Source organism: Pipra filicauda, unplaced genomic scaffold (genome assembly GCF_003945595.2).
Source record: "Pipra filicauda isolate LSUMZ 115617 unplaced genomic scaffold, ASM394559v2 scaffold111_size4109106_pilon, whole genome shotgun sequence".
Taxonomy (NCBI): Eukaryota; Metazoa; Chordata; class Aves; order Passeriformes; family Pipridae; genus Pipra; species Pipra filicauda.
The window spans coordinates 2875098-2898086 of record NW_024103563.1 but is presented as its reverse complement, the minus strand read 5'-3'; the positions used below and the strand labels follow the sequence as shown (position 1 = coordinate 2898086).

General features: G+C 38.7%; 1 long non-coding RNA gene across 3 annotated transcripts in view; it reads left to right on the top strand.

Annotated features, from left to right (window-relative positions):
• Nucleotides 1-712: 712 nt before the first annotated feature.
• The window catches only part of LOC113993505, a 126279-nt gene continuing 104002 nt past the window's right edge, over nt 713-22989 (top strand). For all 3 annotated transcript variants that reach the window (XR_005564050.1, XR_003542653.2, XR_005564046.1), the window contains exon 1: nt 713-995. This is a non-coding gene — a long non-coding RNA (uncharacterized LOC113993505). The remainder of the gene's footprint in view (nt 996-22989) is intronic.

Sequence of the window (22989 nt, the reverse complement as noted above, 5' to 3'; positions counted from 1 at the left end):
TGAAGTATCCTTCTCCTATTCTTAGTCTTACAGACACTCAGCAGTTGAGGAGTAGATGGACCTTTAATGTGACTTAGCTCAAAATTCTTGGTTTATATTAGGGTAAAATAATATCTAGTGTATTTACGCCCTAGTTATTAAGGAGTCATACAAAAATATGAACATTTTGCTTAGTAGAGTTCAAAGGCATAGTGGTCTAAAAAATGGAATAAACATACTAGAATATATTTAAAATTAATGATACAAGGCAATGCACTGTAATCTAATTACCCGACCTTCAAGAAAAAAATAAATTCTGGAAATGGAGGAAGTGCCACTGCATAATCTTAGCTTCAAATCTAATCAGCTTGTATCATTAGCACAGACATGACAAGTAGCATTACACGTGAGGGTGAGCGCAAGAGCCTGGAGCTGCTAGCCCTTGAAGCTTTACAGCATGGCCACATTGAGTGCCACCTGCCCGCCCTCATCTCTCCCCAAGTAAGGCCATCAAGCAGTACCCTCTGCGATGGAACAAGGTGAGCAGTTTTCAGGCCGACCCTATAGCCCCAGGGGCCAGCTCACACACAGTCACAGGCAGCGGAACAGGCCCGGGGAAAACCCCTAAAGTCCTGTCTGTGCCTTCTCAGCTAAAGGAGCCACAAACCTCTGTAGTCCCGTGGCAGAGGGTGTGTAAGGGGGCAGGCACAGCTCCCACGCGGGTGAGAGCGGAGAAAGCCCCCCAGCACTCACCCGCTCTCCTCCTGCCTGCGCACAGCCAAGGCCGGAGGGCGGGCGGGTGTCCGGGCTCGTTTGCTCTCAGCGGCGTCACCTGCAGCTCTCCGCCCGCCGGGACGGACCCTCGCCCTGGGAACGCCCTGACTCGGGCCCGGGCCCGGGCACTGCGGCCCTGGCCAAGCGTCCTTATCCTTTCCACCTGGAGGCTGCGGGGGCGGTGGGAAGCACAGGCCTTACCACCGAGAGGATTGTGAGGCTCGTCAGGCTCTTAGGAGGAGGTAGTGCTGTTTTGTTCTCTTCTGTGCTCTCGTCAGCAATGAACGCTTTGTTTTTCACAGTTCCTTGGGAGTGTTGTGAGCCCCACCGTGTTACTCTGCTTTTTGCCTCTTTTGTTCCTGAAGCAGAAGGATGCTTTTAAGAGAATCTCTGTCCCTTTTAATTCAATCGAGGCTATTGGTGCTGTGGTTTGTCTCACTCTTCTCTAAGAGAAAACTTCAAAATGACTCCTACCTGGGCTTTGAGTGTTGGAGAGAATGGAAAAGTGGAGGGAGAAGCCCTTACGCTACTCGGGAATAACTCTACTTTCCAAAAAGACCTCTTCATACAATCGTATCTGAGATATTTTTGTAGCTGACATCACACATTTCTCTTATGTGTGTTGTTTCAGTTTTTTCCTTGTGCAACTTGAGATATTTTTCATATAAGATTTGAAGTGTTAGAGAGAGTAGATGCATTTTTCTACTAACTCCGATGGGGGTTTTTTACGTGAAGTATCACACAAATATGAAAGCAGTTCACAGTACATTTCAGCCCTAGCAATTCATGGCACTCTCCGAGATTTGGCCACAGTTTTTAGTTCGCCTCTATTCTTCTGTGTCAGGGATAAGAGTCAAGTTAACCAAGGCAAGACACTGTTTTCATTATTTTGGGGAAACTAAAGGAAAGGAAATGGACACGTTTATTCAGGATCTGTGCAGGTAGTAGAAGACATCCTCACCTCTTGCCAGCTCCTTATGGGAAGAAAACAGACTTTAACGAGCAAGCTCAAAGGTAGATAATAACTCTTTGTGTTTAGGTGTGATTGTCAGTAGTACTGAATGTTTGTAAGATTATATGTTAATAATTAAACTGCTGATCCAAGGAGTAAAATATGAATATATAACATTTTAGTCCCTCATGTTCTAAAATATGATGTGTAGAGCCGTTGAAAAAAAAAGGTGCAGGGGAAATAAGAAACACCTGTAACAGCAGAAGGAAGCATCAAGCACATTTGTATTAATGTGCTGAGTTTACCAGAGTGTTATAGAGGAGGCACTGACATTTTCTACAAATACTGTTAGAGGACAGACTTCCAAATCACTGTATATTTTACAAAAAAATATTTCTGAAAAAAAAAAAATTAGGCTTTCTGAGATTGTGCCTAACCAGTAAGCCTGTCTAATGAGAAATTTGGACCAAACATGCTTCTTTCACAAACATGATCCCATCTCATCCTCTAGGCTGGCTCTAGGGTTTGTCTGACCCCACAATGAGCTATTTTTGGGAACTCATGTTGTGTGAGCCTCCAGTGTGAACTGGTTATTGCTCAGTCAGACAAGGGCTGAAAGAAAGAAGGATGGAGGGAAGCAGAACTACCCGTTTGTACAACAGGTTGTTTGGTTGGCATTTTAAAAAATGAAACCTTCATACAACAATAGAAACAATTGTTCCAGAGTCAGAGACTTACCTGGTACAAGCTGGTAAAAAAATCATGGAAACTCTTTTTTTTTTTTTTTTTCCATCTGTGGTTTTGATTCCCATGGTTTGAAACCTACTGTATTTCAATTCTAGCTGATCTACTTCCAAGGTAGTATATGGAAAAGTAAATAGGGAAAATATCACTAGATATAATGTAGTGAAGAATGTGAAGTCAGTTTAGGGCAGCATATCTGTGCAAACAAAACCAGTTATGGGTGTGCATTATTTCTCTGTGGGCTGGGAACTAACCAAAAATTATGCTATCATCTTGCATTTTTTGCTAAGCTAGCCTATAAAACAGTTAAATTTTGGAAGTAAAGCCATAGTACTGTTTGGTAGCTCCTCCTATTCTTTTCCAGCCTCCAATCCAACTTAATGTAACTCAATTTTTTTTTTCTTTTCATGGGTAAGTTGTTTTCAGATCTAAAGATAAACTGAAAAATGTAAAATTGATACAAAATTTCTGTCCGTATTAAATTCTCAAAATGCTATTTCAGACACTTGAAGAATTACCTTTTTCCTATTGAATATCACAGTGGTGTCACAAAGAGGATAATAGGGCCAAGATGAAATTTAAGAGTAAAAAAGCAAGTGAATTTAAAGTAGATAAAGCATGAGAGGTTTGGGGGTGATCTACCTTGGCGATATTAAACAGAACAAAGTATTTCGTAATTCCCAAAAAATTGATTTTATTTTAAGTTTTGTCACACTTTATTGGCTTCATCCTTAAGAAAAAGACTGATTATCCTCTTATGCTTCAGTAGTTATATAAAAAAACAGAGCTGTGGTACCTATTTAGAGTATTTAATGCTGTTAATGGAATTTAATGAGCAAACTTCATCTCTGCTTTACTGTGCCACACATTTTCAAAACTGCATAGAGGGAAATTTGCATCAGTGATGCCAAGAAGGCACTAAATATACTCAGCTCCCCACAAATTCAGTAAAAGCCGTAAGAGCTCCCCAGAGCACCCAACAACTTAGAGGCTTGAGGTCTTAGGCAGTGCTGTGACTTACACCTGGAGAATAATGCAGACACATGCATGCAGAATTGAAGGTCCTTTATATCTTTTGTTTTAAAGCATATTCGTCTTCAGATATGCAGTTCTTCTCTCATGCTGTGCCTTTACCAATCATGGGGAGTGTATAATGATGCTATTCATACAGGCTCACTAACAGCAAGATCAATGACACTTGTCACATGAGTGGTTTCCTGGGCTGGTTCTTAGAGTTCATTTTGATGGTATTACTTGAAAAAACACATTTAGCTTTTGGGTTCCTTGTATTGATTTTTGTTTTCCTAAATGTAATCCTTGTTTCACCCTAATATGTAAGTGTTTCTTTAAAGTGGATCTATAATGAGATGGTTTGGACTGTGTGTCTTACCTCTCTCTGCACACTATTAGTATTGGACTCCCAAGGGCAGTTTGTGCAGTGAACTGCGATAATGAGGTTGATGGTTCATAAAAGGGCTGATGTGACAAATTACCGACCTGTTTTGGAGATTAAGTAACCGTACCTTTGCCAAGGTCTGCGTATCAGCTTTTTATTCAGCATGATTCTTGCAGTTGTAAGTATGGTGGTTGCCCTGTTGAGTGTTCCATGCGCCAAGTTGATCAAGAAAACATTTGCAAAACATAACTACTGATGTGATTAGTTGTGCCCCTCCCAAGACAAAACACATTATTCTGTGATCCAGAACGTCCAGAGGGTTAAATTTTGTGCAACTTCTTGCAAGGTCTTTAGTTTTTCAGTACCCTACATCCACTGTGTTAGTTGGAAGAGTATTGGAAGGCTCACATTATAAAATTCACTTGCCCATAATACAGATGTCACCCTTTTGCACTGTTAAAATATCTGTGATATTTGGTTAAGGTGCAGTAGTATCAGTTGGTTCTCTACTTATAATCAGGTCTTCTCAGAAACATTCTTTATCGTGAAACACCATAGTTTCTCTCAGTAAGTGGGATGTATATTCTTTTCTCTGATCTTGCATTTGGTGGTAATAAAACATACCTCTTGATTCTATTGAATATCTCAAGCATTACAGATCATTAGTAAAAATTGTCATCTGTAGGACACCTTTATAGATGGTTTTTAATATTGTTCATTAACTGGTTTGTGAAGGTAACCAATAGAAACAATATCCACTGTGTATTTTATTTTATTGCTACTTCTGCTGGAAATTTTTAAACCTTCTCATTTATGCCTGTCAGACTTTGAATGGGTGCATTTTTATGGGTGAAGAATTGCTCTGGCATATACAATGTGTATTTACATGTGTTCCATGATAATATATGGTTCTCGGCAGGAAACACAAAAGCTGTTGTCGTACTCTTAGAAGTGTTAGATGATGCTTAATTTGTCATTTTGTTTTTGGAACATTCAGCAGATTGAGCTTCATTGTCCTACTCATGTGGCCAACAGAGAGTTTGCATTGATACTGTTTCCTCATTAACACTGACACTGTTGGTTGTGATAGCTTTCATCTTTCCCCATAGCTGTTGCTTTGGGTTTCTTGCTACAAAGACTCTCAAGCATTGAAATAAGCACAACTTGCTGTTGTCCCCTCACTGCAGTGGGATTGTCATTTCTGTCCCTCATGCTGTCTCACATGCATGCATTTCCCGAGTTAAAAATGAATTCTGTAAAGTATCTTGCATAATTTTCTGTTCCTCTGTGATGTGTATAATAACGTGTACCATTATTTTGGAAAGGCTGAAGTTATGATCAGAAGTTGAATCCTTGCTGCATGCCTGTCTCATGTTTTATCAACACAGTTGGCAGGTGATGGTCATACTCCCTTCTGCAATGATATACATCACTCTCTAAAAAAGAGAATGGCTTTTGCACAGCTTATCTCTGACCAAGTGCCGTGAAATAATTGAGGCTTTCTGCACAAATAACAGTGCTGTGTAGTACAAGAATATCAGCACCACTGTGAAAGTATGACTGCAAAGTGCTCATCAGATGTTGTGGCAATGACAGAATTTGTACTGAAAATGTTATTTACAAAGAAGCGCTTTTATTTCCTCAGTACTTTTCACCTTCTCTGTATGTTTTAACCTTATCACTACTTAATGTGGATTTAAAAAAAAGAAAAATTAAATGGAATAGGAGTGGGTTTGGAAGTACAGTACTCTACATTTAGTACTTGGTAGGCCTTTGTGATGATAAGAGTAGGCTTACTTAAAATGGATGTCAAGGTACATTTCCAAAAGGTGAGCTTCAGCATTTTCTGCATTTTATGTATGAATGAATGATTTGTTGTGACCAGAAAAAGAAGTCTTTTGCTAAGAAGGATCCTTCTTGAATGCCAATTTTGAGAAGCTGGCTTCTGGCTTACCAGTCACTTCCAATTTTGATAGCCATCCTCGAAGTTTCGACACTGTTCTTCTTTATTTTTATTTATATCGGCTCACAACTGGCGCTCAGAACAAAACTCTTCAAAGCACATTTTTCCTCCAGATGTGAGAAAAGCTTATGAACATAAATCTATCTGTTTATTATTATTTGTTTTTAATAACCAAGTTATCAATATTGATTTTCTAGGTTTGAAATTATATTAAAAAACTCCTTCTTCCAAAATGAGTATTTTGGTTTTCTGCTTCTCTTTCAGTATTTGAAAGCAGCTGATATCACTGTTTCCAACAGCCCAGGTCTCCAGAACATGTATTAATGTGTATTACAGCATCTGCTGAAGAGATGCAGAGATCATCTTTTCTTTGCAGGGAGGGTCCACATGGCTGGAACACAGCAGCATGATCTGTTATGCAGGGGTTTAACAGACCTGCATGACAAACAATATTTTGACCCATTTTTGTGGATAAATCATGGTTAGAACAACCCTGAAATTTACTGATATGTTGATCAGAAGTGTGTGTGCTAATAATGTCACAGCTGATCTAAGGGAACAGCAAAAAGAGCTTGTCAATCAGAAATCCAAAAATATCATTATTTTGATTAAACCTTATATGCCATGTACATGTTGTGTTAACATGCGTGGCTCCTATTTCAATAGGAATAATTATGCCAAGACTGATGAATGGCACTTTGTGAAAATCTATCAACACCAGAAATACTGGGTATCTGTCATTCAGTGACTCTGCTAATGCCATTTAAACATTTGAACGGTGTGATATAACTAATTATTTTAATAACATAAATTTTTTTCTTATGATACAAGTTCTGGTAAGTGAGGGAACTCTTGAATGGCTTAGACTTCCACTGACTTGTCTGGCCTCTAGGGTGGTAATCAGATTTCTCCCTTTATTCTTCAAACAAACTTTGTTTTTAAGACACTAAAAGATCACTCAGAAACATTACTAAAGCTCTGCTGAGCCCTGTTTTGACTTCCTATCCAGATTAATTATGGCAAACTTCAAACACAGTATTTCATGGAGTTGTAGAATCATAGCACAGTTTGGGTTGGAAGGGACCTTCAAGAGTTATCTAGTTCTCTTCCCCCGCAATAAGCAGGGACATCTTCAGCTAGATCAGGTTGCTCAGACCCCCATGCAATCTGACCTTGTGTTTTTCCAGGGATCCCACTGGGTATGTCATTTATGAAAATGTTAAATGGGTCTGGTCCCATTACAGACTCCTAAGGGACACCACTCATTTCACATGGCTTCATTTCTGTGTATATACCAGCTTTACGTAAACCTATCATAGTCTTCCCCAATAAATACCTTTACCTAGTCAAATTGATAAAGGGTTGTAGCTATTAGTAACATTATCATCTGATTATCATATTCAATATGATCAAGAGTTCAATAGAACATATTATTGCTGTTGTTATGGTAAGAAGATGGGACGCCTTTCTAGTCCTTCAGATTTCTTAATTGTTTCTAGCAGTGTGGTGTCATTAGTACAGCATGTTTTTCCATAACATTTGCCAAAGTAACCCCCAAAAGGAAAAACTGAAGAGGCCTCAGGATAATGCACGTAGATACATTTTTCTCCTTAAACGATTCAAAAATTCCCCAACAAACTATGAAATTCTTGGGCTCATAGTTTACTGGTTACTTGCAAGGATATATAAAGGCTAAATTAGAGATCACACTCTTTGAACTAGTTCAGAAAAGGGCTTTGAATTTAGATGAAAGAAAAAGGCTGTATTATGTGCAGTCTGGTCCTTGGTTGTCCTGGTTTCAGATGGGATCAAGTTAATTTTTTTAGTAGCTGGTACAGTGCTGGATTTTGGATTCAGTCTGAGAATAATGTAGATAACACACTGATGTTTTGATAGTTGACAAGTAGTGCTTACTCTAAATCAATAACTTTTCAGTTTCCCACATTCTGGCAGTGAGCAGGTGCACAGGAAGCCAGAAGGGAGCATGGCCAGGACAGAATCACACAGAATCAATTAGGTTGGAAAAGACCTCTGAGATCATCGAGTCCAACCTTTGACCAATCACTACTTTGTCAACAGACGATGGCACAGAACTGGACACAAGGAGGCCAGTGGTATCCTGGGGGGCATTAGGAAGAACATTGCTCACAGGTTGAGGGAGGTGATCCTGCCCCTCTGCTCAGCACTGGTGAGGCCACAACTGGAGTGCAATGTCCAGTTCTGGGCTCCTCAGTATCAGAGAGACATGGAGCTCCTGGAGCAAGTCCAGTGGAGGGCAACAAAGATGGTTAGACAACTGGACCATCTCTCTTAGAAGGACAGGCTAGAATAACTGGGCCTTTTCAGTCTTGAGAAGAGACAACTGAGAGGGGACCTGATCAATGTCTATAGGTATCTGAAGAGACAGCGTCAAGATGATGGAGCCAGGCTCTTCTCAGTGGTGCCAAGCAATAGGACAAGAGGCAAAAAGCAGACAATGATCCACAGAAAGTTCCACCTAAATATGAGGAAGAACTTTACTGTATGGATGACTGCACACTGGAACAGATTGCCCAGAGAGATTGTGGAGTCTCCTTCACTGGGGATACAATCTGTCTGGATGCAATGCTGTGCCATGTGCTCCGAGAAGGGTTTAGTCCAGATGACCTTACCAGTGATCCCTTCCAACCTTACCCATTCTTGATTTTGATTACCCATTCATGATTCTGTGGTTTGTCTGGGACCACTGCTTGGGAACTGCCTGGGCATCAGTCAGTGAGTGGTGACCAATCTGTTTCTCTCAGGTTTTACCTCTCTCTCCTTTTCATTGCAATTAATGTTGGTAGCGTTAGTATTATATTTTATTTTGTTTCAGTTATTAAACTGTTCTTATCTCACCCCAGAAGTTTATCTTTTCTTTCCAATTCTCCACCCCGGGGGAGCGGGGGTGGGGGAATGAGTGAGTGGCTGCGTGGTCCTTAGTTGACAGCTGGGGTTAAACCATGAAAGTGCTGAAACCTCTGTGAAAACATTTCTGACTCATATGCTTATAAGTCTCAATCCTGCACTGTGAAGTAACAAAATTATCCAGAATTACAGAGGAAACCTTTATTTATCATTATAATATTGCAGACAAATGGTTGTGAAGGTAGGAAAATAATTGCTTGTGGATCTATGTAGTAGATATCTAGTATGTATTTATAAGTTCATAATGAACTCTTCATCTTACTGCCTCAAGACCAAGTCCTAACTTGGCAGAGATATTATAAGAAGGTTTGGGGAATGAAAATAATAAATAAAAAACCAGTTCAAATTGGAATTTTATCAAGCTTGTATCTTTAAGAATTACTCACATTATCTGTATTGCTGTTTCACATTAAGTACCTGCTATGAGGTGGTTATTATACAAGAGAGGGAAAAAAATAATGAGTCTGAATAATGAGTCCAGTAAAAAGTTGGAAAAAATCTTGTGACCTTCATGAGGATTTTGGTGAGACTTCTGACATTAATATCAGAGAAAGACAGACCTTCATGTGTAGTTAATTCTTTCAGTTCTCTTCCACTCTTCGTAGTGCTTGTGCCTTCTGTATGAGACCCAAATAGTTCTTGGATCTGAACAGAGCAGACTGAATGCCTTAAGGCTTCTGCCCACCTGGTCCTCTCTTCACCATTACCCTTTCCAAGAAAAAAGTACCACACAATGTCAATTCAATTTGAGAGTTTTTCTAAAGCTAAACTGATATTTATATGTGGAGACCACATCATTCTGCAGATAGCTTTTCACTGTAGTATTTCAGGCACTGAACGTAATTATTTTAAATACAGCAAATTAAGACCAGTACTTTACACTCACAGATAACACTTGGAAATGGTGTTAAGGTTGACATGATGATGGTATTCCTGGTCTTGGTGCAACTCAGCCAAAGTGGGCGTCAGAGCAGTAGAAAGCCAAGTGATGCCTTTGCACCAAGGTACAGGAGGGCTCATGAGTGCTGGCAGCACAGAACATTTTGTGTTTATCTCCTACAGAAAACAGGCCCTTGTGTTCCTTTGATTTTTAAACCAGCCTGCTCCATCTGGCACAGTCTGTACTTCCAAATAAGGTTCAGCTCTCTGCTGCCTGCCTAAGAAACAGTGGAAGAAGAGCCCTTAGAAGGAACTTGAAACTAAGGTTCCTGTACTAACAAGTCATTTTCTCTGCCATAATTTTACCTTAAATATAGTGCCTGCTCCTAAATGAAGATAGAAATTCTGACATCCAATTATATCAAAACATTATTGTTTTCACAGAGTAGTGCAAGTATTTTTCAGGTAATACACACTTCAGATTATTCTAGGAAAAGGGTAATGGTGTCATGGGGAGAAAAGAACCCATGATTTTTATTAAGCTAATAACTTAGGTGATTTTTGGCATGATGGAAGTACCGTAACAGATCAAAACCACAGATCTAGATAAATTAGCAAATTAAAAATTGCAGTGGGAGACACTGAGAATAACCAGCATGCAGCAGAAGATCATGTCTTCTAAAAACAAATTTGGATTTGGATTATGCTAAAACCCAAAGAATTATGATCTTTGTTTTCCCACTGTAAACTGTCCTCATTGTCCCCAGGGTCTGAACACTCTTGTTAGTCTTGAAGATCATCATATTCATATGAGGCTGTAAAATCTTGCTACCCAACTTTTTTAAATCTATGTGATGCTAAAGTGTGTTTTATAATTGTAGAATGATCATGGATAAATAGGTGTATCATGGTTCTTATTAGCCATGATATTCATTCTTTGTGTACTTGTGTCATGTTTCCTCTTCTTAGTCTGTTCCTTGGACTGATGAGTTCTGTTCTGTACATTTATTTTCCCTTGAAAGTTGTCCATTCCCCTACAGACTTTTGTTAACTGTGTTTGGATTTCTCATATGCCTGCTTTTCCCTCTCAAAAGGGATAGGAAGAGAAAATATTATTGTTGTTGAAAGCATAGAATTGATTTAGTGACATATTTTCAATTAGTTGCTGTCCCAGTCTTTCTGTTTACCTTGTACTTAGTACCAGTGGAAATAGAGTAGGTATTTTTAGTGGTGTCTCAAATTAATTCAAAATCATTCTTTCCTCACTTACAGGAGATTTACAGTCACTAATTATCTATTCAGTATACACAATGCATTTGTCGTAGAATGACAGCAGTCACTGTGTTTTATTTCTCCTTTTGACATTCTCTCAGTCTTTTTTTAGGTTTAAGCAACCTAAATATTCTGCTTTCTGCAAGTGCTGCCACTTGCATTTCATTGCTGAGTAGTGGATATACAGATTCTGCTGTAAGTGACATCTTCAATTGTGGCATCTAGTTTTCAAACCAGATATAAACACTTTTTTCCCAGACTATTGTGTTACTATACTTTTTTACATGGGCAAGAAATGCCCCCAACAAATTGCAAATGGTGTAATAGTAAGCATCTGTTTTCAGTGATTGAAAACAGTACATGAATTTTGACAATCAGAGGGCGAATGGATATTTTTGGAAGTACTAGTTATACAGCAGTTCTCAGGGAGGAAAAAAGGTGGGGCACGGGACGGGAGGGAATATGGTCAGTCTTTGACAGTGAAATAATGTGCCAGAAATCTTAACAAGAACCTATTTAGTGACTTTCTGAAACAAGGCACTACAGATTGAATAAATGATTTAATAAATGCATGAAAACCATAAAAATTACTTTCAAAAATTATACAAACTCTATCGTACAGCTAATTAAAATATAGCCTTCCTAATGCTCTCCACGTTCTGCATCAGCCTTAAAAGAATGTGAGGATCTGGCCTAGTGCCTCAGAATCATAACTCATGGGGGCAGGCTGGAGAGAGTCCAGAGAAGGGCCACAGAGATGATCAAAGCACTGGGAAGCCTGTTGTAAGAGGAAAGGCTGAGAGAGCTGGGTTTATGCAGCCTTGAGAAAAGATGGTTTAGAGGAGACCTTATCACCATGTTCCAGTGTTCAGGGGTGGGTACAGATGAAGATTGCCTTTTTACCAGGAGCCTCATGGAAAAGAGGAAAGGGAATGGGGACAAGTTACATCTGGGGAGATTCTGATTGGACACCGGAGAAAGTTTTTCACAATGAGAACAATCAGCCATTGGAATAATCTCTCCAGGGAAGTGGCAGATTCTCCAATATTGGACACTTCTAAAATTCAGCCAGATAGGGTGCTGGCCCATCTCGTCCTACTTTTCCCAAGGTCCCTTCCAGCTTGGTATTCTGGTCTAGTCTAGCCTGATTGGGTCTTGTCCTCACTAAACCTTACAGTGTCTTAATTGAATTCTATCTTCCAGGTTGGTATTCCTGTTTGAAAAGCAGAAGGTGTATATCCTGGGGAACTTGCCCTGAAAAGTGAGAGTCTGTGACAGTGCAGGAGGCATTTAGCAAATTAAACATACTTGCTTCTTGATGATTTTGGATCATCACTTTTGGCGATACTAATGTGTTTGAGGCACATCCATTTTGTATCCCCAGTCAACTCTACGTGGAATGTCATGCCTAGGATATATCAGATCTGTTATGCACACAGTCTGAAGAATTTCCCTGTTCCGTGTGTGTGTTGGTTTTGGCTGGGGTAGAGTTAATTTTCTTCCCAGTGGCTGGTATGGGGCTGTGTTTTGGATTCTCTCCCTGGTCCCAGTCGTGCAGGAGTGAACAAGCAGCTGTGTGGGGCTTGGTTGATGGCTGGGGTTAAACTATGACAATGTGCCAGGCTGCCAAATTGCCATGACCTGTTAGATAATGGAAAAAATCGCTTCAGATACCAAATATCAAAACTGGAATGACTATGCCCAGCCTCAGATACTACATGAAATTTAGTTTTGGATTGAAATCTAAATTTAATATGAAATCTTGCTTATAGTTTTAGCTAATATAATATGTGTAACAAACACACGATAAACTCAGTCAGTTAGCCCAGTTATACCTCAATCTGATTTTTTTAAGATTGCTCTTTGAAGAACATATGTCAGCCAGTTACAGTGGTTTGATAAATATTTCAGCTACACATCGCCCTAACGGGTAGCAAACAACCTTTTTCCTACCCCAGTAAATTTGCAAAGCAAAGTCATCAACAAGGTACTAATAAACCTCTGATTTAGTCATGCAGCTTGCAGTGAAAGCCTCAATCTGAAGGCTGTGTGTATATATAATTTCCTACCTGCTTCTCTGAGCTACGAGCTCCTTCTCTCAAGGTAAAATGCATTAAACTAGCTCATAATTCTTCTGTCTGTTTTGTGTTGCTTGAGAGGCTTTAAAGAGCTGTAATCAATTTGCCAAACAAATAAAGAACAGCCATGACCCTACATCGTGCACAAAGAATTCACTAGTGAAAATACTGTGCATATATGTAACTCCTCACCTGTTACACGGATGCAAAAACATCAGGGTCCTTGAGATGGTATTGTATGTTGAATAAAGGAAAAAGACATAAGATAATAATCAATGTTGTACTTTTCTGAAGTGAAATCACATATCTAATCTTGAATTGGGTATGTTAGCAAATGAAACTTGCTGGAAAAATCCGTTCTGATTCAGAGGTTCTATGTCTTTCTGCCTGATCCTAATTTAAGTTAAAAATTGCAAGGTCATGTACTGTGGGATTATTTCACACAAAAAATGCTTTATACAGACTGTTTGCAACTGGGGATTAAGGTTGTAGGTGTGTTTGGGTAAGAAGAAGAGAGAACTACCAATCTGTGTGTTTGGCCACAATTTCTAAAAATGCGTATGTTGGAAAGTTATTGTTGGTAAAAACTGCTTAATGAAATTACGGCTTATTTGGGTTGATTTATTTATGAAATTGTGATTAGCCTACCAAAAGTGCTGGCAGAGAAGAGTGAGTAACTCTGAGGCTGTGGCTTCCTCCACATGACACATAAAATAAAGGAAAGCGAAACCAGCTACTCAAAAACTGTATCTCTCCTAGAGAAGAGCTATTTTGTGTACACTTTTATCCCATCTCAGTTACCACCCTTTGTAATGACCATTGAAGACTGAACTGCAGTCAGAAGAAGCTCTTTCTCTACACTTATATTGTCTAGAACACCATGATATAATGACCAGAAATGAGGTGGCAAAACCATCTCTGTGTCACAGTGAAATTCTCCTGTTTTAGGAAAACGCCATTGTAATGTGCTGCCAGAGAAATAGCTGATAAAGAGGCCTAGAACATAACAGATTATTAATCACCTTTTCTTAGAGTTCCAAGTGTAGTGATCTTTTTTACTTTGTTATTATTTTCCCTCTCTTTTGTCTGTCATGTTAAACTGATAAAATGCAGGGGGGTTGTCCCAAAGTGAAATTAACTATATACATAATCACTTTGTAACCCAAACAGGCCTGAATTTTTGCATGGATACAGACTTCTCAGAAATGTCAGTGCCACAAAGAAGAAAAATAAATAGAAATTAAATGATCGAGATGCCTGCTGCTCTGTGGCTGACCTCAGAGTTTCAGTATCACCTTTTCCTTGCACTTTTTTTCACCTTTCAGAACGCTTATAAAGCAACAATCTGTAAACCTCTTTCATATTTCCTTTCAGATATGCTAGTTTTTAAAAACTATTATTTGAGAGCATGTCTAATTAGCAATCAGGTTCATTAGGGGTAGTGCACCCAGGAAGGTGCACATTTCCCCATTAATAAGTAGTCAGCATTAGTTTTCTGATGTCACAAATCAAAACAGTTGGAGCTGGGCTGTTGATGAAGTGAGGCATTTTGTTTGTAAAGCTCCACTGTCTATATATTAGCTCACAATGTTGTTTCCTCCAGCTGGATACCTAGTGTAAAGCAGTCCAACCTCATGCATTTACCATGTAGCTAGCATAGCTGTGGTTGACACTTTAAGAAAAATGTTGAGGGAAACAGCAATTTTGCAACTTTGCCTTTTAATGGGCAATAAAGTTTTAAAACTGTAAGTCTAGGACCTACTAGGGCTCTTCCTTGTTTTATTCTTTGTAGGCAATTACTTCAGTGCATAGTGTACTCTAGTACCTTCACTCACTGACATCATAATGGCAAGTCAGGGCGTTAACCTCAAGACCCAGAAAATTTTCAGATCATTACCCATTTCAGAATTTTATCAGTATTTTTGGAAAGCTGGATCTGAAAATGGAGATATTTAGGGGAGGGATTATGAAGGTACAAAGGATAGCATTCTTGTGATGATTCATAGACCTTAAATAAACTCTTTTTAATGACTGGTATGATTTGGTCTCAAACTTGAATACCAATTAACCCCTGTAGCCCCTTCAGTTTGTGAGCTTATTTCTCCTGTAAAACCACAAAAGACCTGTGTGACTGATCCCTTGCATGCTGCTTGTACCACACAGGTTCATAAATACGGCTCAAAACACTGAAAAACTAGCCTGGTTTTCAGAGTTCAAGATGAAAACAATGTAATCCTTTGAAGGTGGACTCAACTGACAAAACGGGAGCCAGCTCTGTGAATTGGAGTGCATGGGAACACTGCCATTCCATTTCAAAAGGAGCAACACTAGACCCTGAGTAAGCTGTAAAGGAAGTTTGCTCAGTTTTCATCAAGGAGTACAGTTCAGGTCATGAGAGTGTGGTTTGGAGTTACAAACTTTCTTCTAACACTGAACAAGATCTTTTGCTGTTTTATGGCAGAATTCTCACCTAGTAAATTCCTCTAGTAGTCCTAATGGAAGGTTGAGGAAAATACACAATATTCTCACTTTCATAGTCTGTTGCAAGTCTGACCAGACACTGGTGATATATGACTGCCACGTATTCTGGTATTTTGAATGTCCCAGAGACAGGATTACAATATGTAACATTTTTTAAAACTTCCGAGCACTAGTGTAGTTTTTATCAGGGAACAGCATTATCTCTGAAACAAGGGCACTGCTTCAGCTACAGGCCATAAAAACCACAGCTTAGAGTAATGAGAAGTGGGTTCATTGTGATTTACAAATTAAAGGGTACACTTGAAATTTAAAAAAAATAAAAGGTTGTAAAGAACTGTTATTGAAAGTTTCTCATTGATGATAGTTTTTTTTGTTGTGTCTGTTTGGATTTCTTGCTATGTATTTGTCTCTGAACATTCTTCAGATCTGTTCTCACATTTCTGGTGTCCTCGTCTTAATAAGCTTTTTAACCCTCTTCATTTGAATCCCTCCCTTTCTGACAGTCCTTTGCTAGCCAGGGAATTGAGTGACTACCTAAGTGAACTTCAAAGGCATGAGCAGAGTATCTTTAGTGCCATGGCTTTAGGGCTCCACAGTGAACTCTACTCATGAACTCTTTACCTTGGAAGTGTTTTATGACACAATGGGGGTGACTGCAGTAAATTCAATGCACAGTAAATTCAGGTCCCTGACCTGAGGACCACAAAAATAAGTAAAGAGCAGAATAAGTTCAGATGTAAAGGTACTGTAATTTCCGAGGGCACTCAGAGGCTGGTGAGTTTGCTGATGTTTCATTCTAGGGTCTTAACCATCAAACTCTCTTTCTTGTGATGTATGTTGATAGAATGACGTTAATGTTCCCTCTGTATTTGCAGCTAGTGAATGTCATCACCTAGCGAGAGTCCTGATTATCTGTTTTTCACTAGTACACTCTGTACTTCCCATACAGAGAGCCAAAATTGCTTCTGGAAGAGCCTGGTTGATGAGAGTGAATTGTTGCTCTTGTGGCAGATTGAATTGCCAAGAGCCTTTTGAGGATAACTGTCAAATTTCTGGTGAAATTAAAACTTGCCTGACTCTGAAAGGCTGAGAAGTAATGGGGATGGTAAAGATTTAAACACTAACATTTGAGAAGAGTGAGAAAGAATCCCCAGGAGAATCAGATGGCTCATATCTGGAGCAAGCTCTCCTGAATTAATGCCAGTCCAGTAGGGGAGACCCTCAGCCTGTAGACTTTCTAGGGAAAACTACAGGAGGAGAAATTTCCAGAAAGGATCTGAGTGGCACCTCCTAATTTAACAAATCCCTCCCTTCTTATGTAGGAGATACATGTGCCTAATTTGTGAAGTTAATGGTGGGGGGACAGGGGACGGGCAGGGAAGGGAGTGTATCTTAACAATTTTATAGGGAAAGTTTCAGGAGAATTTTCAGCACTTCAGCTGGAAAACAGCAATGTTGGACTTGTTCTTGCTTTCATTCTCTCTTCTTTTAGAAAGGTACCTTTTTTTCTTTTTTTTCTTGAGAGTTCATTTACCTATGTACTTAATGCTTTCTCTAACAAAATGGGATGTTTGAAAAAAATGTATACCTTGGGTTTCATAACCTTGTCCAAACTTTTAACCGTATTTTCTACCCTGAACTGCTACTCTCCCTGTTTTGGTAAGGCCTCACTGACCATCTCATAAGTTCTTACTGCTCTTACTAATCAGTGTCCATTTTCCTGACCTGGATTATATGCACATTTTTCATAATCAGGAAATGTTTTGCACTGTAACAAGTTTCTCCAAGCGACCAGAGTTTTCATTTAAAATGTGAAGAAAGCATCCTCAGAAAAGCTGCAGGTAAGGAACAATACAACAGTTTGAATAAATTCTTATGGAAAAACTAGGCCTAGATCTGTTTTCAACTGACATATTGGTCAGTGACACAGTAATACAAGATTGTGCATTTATTCTGAAGTGGTTATTCCTAATCAGTACTGTACTAATTTTGTTCCTTGCAGATTTTCTATCAGTTTCAGTATTATATCTGTTTAACCATGTTTAGTTTTATATGTTTGAATTTAACTGTGTTACATCTTGAATTCATCTGTATTTCCTACAGAGAATTAGTTTTCATATACCCTATTTTAGCATCTACTCATTCAAGATGAGGCTGTAGTTCAGGTGGAAGAACATCCTAAGTAAGCAACATGTGCAAGAAATTTCAGCAGCAACTTCAATTGTCATTCACCCCAGATGCTTAATAGAAGTATCCAGCAGAGCTCTTGTCACATATTTACTAAAAAAGACCATGTTAATCCCCTCTTTTAGGATTTGTTTGTAGCATTTGTTCCCAATGAACATCAGTTTCTGCAGCAGAGATTAACTATCTCTTCTCTGTTATCTAGCATTGCATGAACCATATTTCTTTCAGAGGAGCCAGCTTGTTACAGTTAAACCTCTTTAATGAAACCTTCATTAATACTCTGGTTCTACGGGATCCAATTTTGGAACCGTTACTGTTTTGTCATTATATATTTTCCTTAGGCAGTATCGGATTGGTCTCATTGTTTCCAGTATCTCATGCAGATGATCTTCATACTTGCCTTTTCTATTCTATCCTAAACTGAATGCTAACGAGACAGAGTAGTCGCTAATTGGTCCATCTCTAGGTCTTTGCACTTCTCACTCCTTGGTTCTATAAATAGATATTTCCCTGTTGCCAAGGCTTGTAGCCTTGGTGATAAAAGAAGAAAGAGGGAAAAATTGGGTCCCTGAAAAAACAGTAAAGAACTCCTTCTCCTAGGTGAGGGCAAGCAGTTCTAAAGGAGCTGAGCTTCTGTTTCACTGGAGTCCTTACGAGGGAACAGATGGGAATAATATTAATACGAAGAATAGATAGCAATGACTAAAGAGAGTCAAAGTGCTGCAAAAAGATGGGCTAAAACTGCAGATAATATACATCATCTTCAGAACAATTGTGGACAACAGGATATTTCTGCAGATATACAGAGGATACCAGTTTAAAGAAGCATTGCTTAGGCCCAAATCTATGATCTCAAAAGACTCTTAAGCAACAAGTGGAAATATAAAACTGACAGGGGAGGTGGCAATGCAGTCCTACATACTGCAAGTGATAGCAGCCTGACTGTCACATGGAGCTTTTGACAGTGTAAGCTAGAGAGCTTTGAAATTGATAGTTACACTTCAGAAAAGATGCAGACCCGCTGGAGAGAGTCCAGTGCAGACCAGCATGACTGTAGGAACAAAAAGATAGCTATAGTGCATCGCACAGTACCATCTAGTTCAGTATCTTGTCCCTGACACTAACAAGCAGGAAGTGTTTAGGGGAAGGGTGTAAGACATAGGGAAAAAATGCTTCTTGATGTATTTCACAGAATTTAGTAAGTAGAAATTTAGGTAATTCCTGAATTCAAAGATGTGTCAGTATCAGGCTTTTTAGCTGCCATTTTAGTTTAAATGTTGAATGTAGCTTAATTACTTTTTAAGCTATTGCTAATATCTACCACATCTTTCAGTGAAGAGTCCCACCAAAAAGCTTTCTGTCAGAAAGAAGACAATGACACACTGTAGTAGACTGGAGCTTATGCTGATCTGTCTGTGTATGTCTTTAAGAATAGGTTAGACAAAACCTGTCTGTCTGGCAAAATACAGTTATAATGTGACTTAGGCAAATGCATGGTCTGTTTTATCTTTTCCTGTTGTTTTTGTCCACATTTTTCTACAACTCTGTGAAAGTGATATCATCTCAAGAAAGAAATCTCTGCTGCCTAAATCCTCTCTCACATAACAGCCTTTTGAAGTCAATTTATTTGCTGTCTCTTTTGCCTGCTATATCTTGCACTGATGCCACAGCAGATTGGACAACAGGGCGCATCCTAAACCTTGTCTTACAGATGTAACACTAAACAGGTACAAAGCACAAAGAGGACATCTTGACTTCATCAGACACCGCCTGAATTCTATAATTTTGATGTTTTGTTCACTGTCAGTTAACTCAGGTTGTGAAGCAGAGAACAAGAGGCCTGCAGATTTAACTGCTGTTTTGGGAAAGATTTCTAGAATTATTCATAAAGGATGAACTTGTTAGCGTGTTAGATAAAAGTCTCTTAAGCAGTAGCCAAGAGCCATGGGTTTAGAGAAGTAGATCTTGTCAGAAGCATGTCATAGAATTAATCAAGGAGCAAACAGGACAAAGAAATTAGAGACTAGGGATGCTATCGATCTGATTCACTTATATCTGAGCAAGGCTTTGATAAAATTTCACAGAAGTTGATATGCAAATTCAAGGCTCTTAGAGTCAATGAGAGGATGATGAAATGGATGAAAAACTGTCTGAAGAGAAGAATACTGAATAAATGGGCACAAACTGACTTAGAGAGCAGAAACCACTAAAGACCCATGGATTCATTAATTTGTTACTTTAAAAGTTTTCCATGCTTTATTTAGATGCTTAGTTGCATTTAGAATATGACCACTGTGGCAGAAAAATAGCTGGGGAGATGAAATAATGGGATATACTTCTACATCTGAGGAAATTTGCTACTTGCCCTAAGAGAGTGAGAGAAAAGGACTAACAGAATGCAATTTCTCTCATTCCAAATATTAAACAGACAAATTCATTTTTAGATTTTTTTTTTCTTTATGAGGAATTATGTGTGACTGGCTCATAGACATAAACATTATGGGCATCTAAAGTGCAAGCAAGATGAAAATACTTTGGTGCTTCCTTTTCCCCTCATTTATGCCCACTGTACATTAGTATAACTGTGTTGACTTGCATTACTGCCTTTTGTAGGATTTTCCCCTCACACAACCTTAAAATGCCCACTTTCTCAGTCATGTCTTTAATCTTGCCTTGCATTCTTCTTTCAGTTTTTAAAGACTAAAGTAACTAAGGACATTATATGACCTTACAAAAGTCCGTTGCTCTTAAAAAATTCTACTTTTCAGAAAAAACTCCTCCCTCCCTTTATAAGAAGTAGGTCTCAGAGACAAACTATAGAAGCATCATCTGGTACTTAGAGGTTTGGGCTGGGATTCAATCCTGGGTCAACTATAATTTGCCCTTTGAGCAATCAACTTATGTTTTGCCTCAGTGCTCCATGTGTAAAAATGAGAATGATACAGAGTTATTTTGTAGACATAATCAGGTAATGAGGCATTTAGTTTTCTGCCGTGAGACAGGAGCGCATGTTAATAAACAGAATCTTTATACACTCAGCTCTTGAAAGAATCATGCAATACACTCTTCTGTTGGTTTAGAAAACGAGGATGTGTGTGTGGGGGGGGGTATACATATATGTACATCTGTGCCTAAATCCTTTCTGATTTATATTGCTGAATGAATTCACTATGGAGCGCATTCTAACAGAGCTAGTATATATAAAATTAATTCACATTCATCCATACAAGTGGATACATGATGAGATATATTCAGAGACTTTTTATACAGCCTTTTTTTGTTCATTGGACCCCTCTGAACTGGTTCATTGAAAACTTTTTCTTATGGTGAAGAAGCATAGCTGTGCATTCTGAGAGCAACAAAACTTAATGAATGCTCTTTATCAGAACAGCATGCTAGAGAAGTACTTTGATTCCTAGGGACAAGGGGTATAGTCTGTCCCCAGTCAGTGGCAGAGAAACATATGTTAAGATCTGTTTGGGGTATTTTTTTGCTAAAAGTGCCCATTCTTCAGTATAACTGCATTGTCAAGATCAACTGTACAGCACACACAGAACATAAACAGCAGTACTTTAAAACCATATCTTCCCTGAGGAAGTGTGGATGCCTCATTAATTCAGAATTGGAATTGTGAATAACTCTGGAGCAACTCTGGAAAAAAAACCCAAATGCAGTCAGAAAGAAAGGAGGCAGTGTGACACTCACATCTTGTATTCCCGTAATTCTACACAAAAAGCCTACAGTTCCAATCCTTAAAGTACCTAAAAATACACTCTTTCACTGCAATATGCTATTGTGATGATCTGTCTCTGGGTATAGGTCCACACAGATTTTTCATTAAGCATGACATTTTTTTCCTCTCCCCCCACTCCCAAGATCAAGAGAAACACAGTGTCCTTAAACATCTAGGAAGCTTGTAATAAGCATTCTGAATTCTGCATCACAGCTGGGTTAACAGGAGTCTTACAAATACAGCAGTCCCATGTTGTTTATATCCTGCTGTCTTGAATTGGATAGCAGAGTGTCTGAAACTACTCTTTTGATGCTCTGAGGGTGTCCTAACTTGCCTGAACCATGTCTTGGTCATTTCCAATTTTATTTAAATAAATAGCTTGAAAAATAAAAATCACAGGAATATACTACATCTTTATTTTTTGTAATTTTTTTAATGCAAACTTAATTTTCTCAACTTCCTGAACTCAACTTCTACATAAGTTGATAATTTGCCTTCAATAGATGGTGAATCCTTTTTCTTTTAGTCAGTTTCCTGACATAATATATTGAATGTGGAACATCTGAGTTATTGAAATATTTAATGTTGCTAGAGAAATGAGTACTTGTTCTGCTGGATACTTCTTCGTAGAAGACTAGTTCATGCTGAGTCTGTGATAGTTAGGTCAACCGTCTGTTCCAACAATATCCTAATCAATGCCTCCCAAACCACAAACTCACAGTTATTTTTCTCCTGTGGGGAAAGTGGAAAATCCTATAAAGCTTTTATTGACTTTAGGCTCCAGATTTGGAAGCAGCTTGGTGAGTCCTGAGCAATGTATTGGCTGAGTTCAATAGCAAGGGGCTGATAAGTGAAGAGTTTTGTCCTTTCTGGTAAATGTCACCACAAGTCAATAAGAGCTATTACATGGGATTTTGAGGGACATAAAACAGATTTGACCATCAAAAAAAGTTATTAGGCTTCTAGTCCTGTTAATAGCCTGCATGATTTTTTGTTAAAAATATCTCGTGGTAGTAGCTCTAGCTATGTAATTCCTACTTTCTTCCAAATATGTAATCCATCAGAAATAAAACAATTATTATATACTTTGAGAAAAAAGCTGTTCATTTTTTTTTGTTTGAAAACAATCATGAAGCAATTCCTTTTCTTTATTTCTGTCTTGTGGTTCAAAAGACAAAAGTCAGGGTGTCCAGCATAGGCCAGGATATCTTCACTAATAGAGCTTTGTTCTATGTACATCTTTCTTTATTCACATTTGCAAAAGTCTAAAACCTTATGGTTTCTACTTCACACTGCTTAGCATGTGTATGGTCAAATCAGTCTGTCATATCATAAGGAACTTTTCATATCAAAGCTCATATGTAAAGGAATTTCTTCGGGTAAGACTGTAAATCAACTGTACCTTGTGACTGAAGTCCCTGGATCAATGTTTGCCTATGAATCATTATTATAAAGTAAATCCTAATTACCTGGCTGTAGGGAAATGGGTAATCAAATGGGAAGGCAGAGGAAGTTGAGGGAGATGGATCAGTTTTTCCATACATTAGGTGTTTTTACAGGCCAGAAAGCTACACTGAAATCCCACAATTGAGAGTGCATCACTTG